This window comes from Etheostoma spectabile, chromosome 15 (assembly GCF_008692095.1).
Source record: "Etheostoma spectabile isolate EspeVRDwgs_2016 chromosome 15, UIUC_Espe_1.0, whole genome shotgun sequence".
In the NCBI taxonomy this organism is placed as follows: domain Eukaryota; kingdom Metazoa; phylum Chordata; class Actinopteri; order Perciformes; family Percidae; genus Etheostoma; species Etheostoma spectabile.
This window is the reverse complement of record NC_045747.1, coordinates 10,242,618-10,245,635: the sequence shown is the minus strand read 5'-3', so window position 1 is coordinate 10,245,635 and position 3,018 is coordinate 10,242,618.

The window sequence follows — 3,018 nt, the reverse complement described above, 5'->3', positions numbered from 1 at the left end:
TATATATATATATATATATATATATATATATATATATATATATACTGTATTTTCAGTTGTGGCAATGAGAAACAATAACAAGGTGAATTTGAGTTTTTAGTCTCTAAATAGAGGCTTTTGTCCATTTTGAAATTCTACTGCAGTCTAATCACGATATCACAGATGGGAATGGTAAGGAAAACAGTAGGAAAAATTGTTAGACATACACTATACTAAAATAAATATAGATGTGAAAAAGTATTTTTGAAAACTGTTGCATATCATTGATGATGGGGGCAGCTGTATCTGTAAGGGCTGATGGTTCAATCCATTTTTGTCAATCTCAATGTGTCCCTCACACGCTTAAGAACACATTTTTCCAAGTGGTAGGACAGTGCTTTGTCCTAATAATATTACTGAATGTATAGTATATTTACAATGTAGCAAATGTTGATAAATTTAACTTTTAATTAATCTATTTTTTAAGAATCCTTTGGGCGACAAAACTCAAATACAAACAAATAGTCATACAATGTCAATCAATGTCTAAAAGGTATCTATATTTTGTGTTATATAACATCTCTAGACTTTATGTCAAGCTATTGATACACAGAGCAGCAGGATGACAGTCTGTTAAATTGATCAATGCTGTCCCCTTGTGGTTAAAAGTGACTTTGTACAGAGAGGCTAAGATAAACACATTTGGAAAATTATCTCTTCTATACCATGCATCACTAAGTCGTTCATATGTGCCCTATTCTGACACCATTCTCATAGATAAAATCAGAAAAAACTAATCTTCTTCTTCTGAAAAATATATATAAACCCATTAACTTTGTTCTGAAACATGAGCATTGGTATTTCTAAGGTCTTTGTGGCCCTCTTCTCCTCGCTCTAAGCAGTGTTGGCCCCATCCTCCTGTCTGGTGCCCTCATCTTTGTTCGCAGAGGAGACCTCAGACCAACGGCGTGGGGGACCATCGGAATGGGCCGCTGAGGCAGAGCGGATCTGCCGTACTTGAGGTCGTCCACAAAACCCTCCAAACCGTCAAACTTTGAGGTAAGCATCCCGAGCTCATCTTTTAGAGTGTTAAACTGCCTGTAGAGGTCTCCCAGGGCATCTGACAGCGGCTGGATTCTAAACACATGCAGAAACATTTGACAAAGTACAACTGAGTTTCAGTCTTTGCATGACAAGACGAAGAGCTTTGGCACTAAAAGATTCAGAAAGCTTAAATGAAATAGGAAAAACAACATTGTTTATTGGCAAAAACATAACCAAGAGAAGAACTTAGTCAAATCGGCAACATAAAGATGAAAGGCATGAAAGACATGCTGTTAAGGAGGAACAGCCCCATCATCTGCAGGAAACATCAGGATAACAGACAGAACGGATGTCCCTTAAAAAAGGATTAAAGCATAAAAAAGCAAGGTTTGGCAAAAAGACACCTGCAGTGAGCCTGCAGTGCACTTGAAATGGTTAATCAGATATGTTCAAGCTGTTGGTATTGTGGTCCATGGCGTAATATCCAAAGGAAAGGGTCAATCTGCCAGAAACACACTCAGTTCATCAGAACACAAGGCTGAAACATTTCCCGTATTCTCTTGGCGCAGTCTCTGTAGTGAGGTCATTTACAAAGCAAAGTGGCCCTCTGTGGACCAGAGCAACCATGGATCAAATTACTGGCTCTGACATGTCAGTGGTCATGTGCAAAGCAAAGCAAGTTACATAATTCCTAATCCTAAAAACAGTTAGGAACAATAAAAAGCTCACTGACGTCAATGACTGTTGTTATTCTTGGTCTTTATCAACATTTTAACTCTGTTTTTCCTTCTTGTTCTTGCTGCTGTGTCTATCATCACTTTAAAGTACAATCATAATTAGTGTGACCCACCTGTTGTATTCGGGCAGGACAGAAGCATGGTCATTTATCAGAAGATCTTTCACTTGGGTTAGAATAGCAAATTTCCAGTTGTCCAGTACCTGGGTCAGGTTGGAACAAGTCTTGCCATTGGTGTGTTCTGCTGAAGACAGATATTTGAAGCCAAGTATGTACCCTGAACTGTACACAGTCTTGATTCAAGTGCTTTTAATAATTAAACACATTTGCTTATTATTAACAGATTTTGGAAAATGGTGACTACTCATTGTCCCTGACCTTTAGGGTCCCAACGTGAGGATTCGTGGTTCCATTTCTGAGCTCTGCATTGTAAGACCATGCAGAGCATTACCAGAATCTCCTTCATCATCATCTTCCTCACCTAAGAACAAATATCACATGGCTACTGAAAAACAAGTGTACAGAAAAGCAGTAACTAAAAAGTACATGTAGTTACTCTTTACACAAAAAAAACATCACAGGCCTATATGTGAGCAGTACTTTACTATTAATCTACTCACAAGAATACAAAGTATCTCAAATTTGCTCCACATTGACAAACTTCAACATTAAAATGCTCTTACATGTATTTGTTAGTGATAAAAACAGAATAGTATAATATTCAGTATTAATATTACACTTTGAAAAGAACCGTTGTGCATAATAAGTAATTCCACTTTCGAAAATGTTGTACTTTTACTTAAAAGTGACATTTTTAAGTCAGGATTTTAACTTATAATGGAGTATGTTGAGGCTGAGGTATTTCTACTTTTACTTAAGTAAAGTATCTGAGTACTTCTTCCACTGCAGTACCGTTATGCCTAGAAACCTTGGAAACACTCAGCAAGTAAGCATGCTTAACACACTTTCACTTGTTGACAAAGTTAGAATTGTACATAATATATTTAGCGAAAGTGCAAATGAGTTATCTACCTTCTTAACTGAAGGCAATAGGAAACAAACAAGTTTTGCATGTAGATTCTGATTATATACTTGAGAAAATATGTTCTCCTCAATTTTAGCTTCAACTAGATTTACTATCCTTTGGGTTTTACTATACCTCTCTGTGAAGTAGCGCCAGGGGTCTTGCCAGGTCCCAGCAGCAGAACACACTCTGTCGTACAATTCTTTAACAGTGACACATTGAGACCTGGGTAACA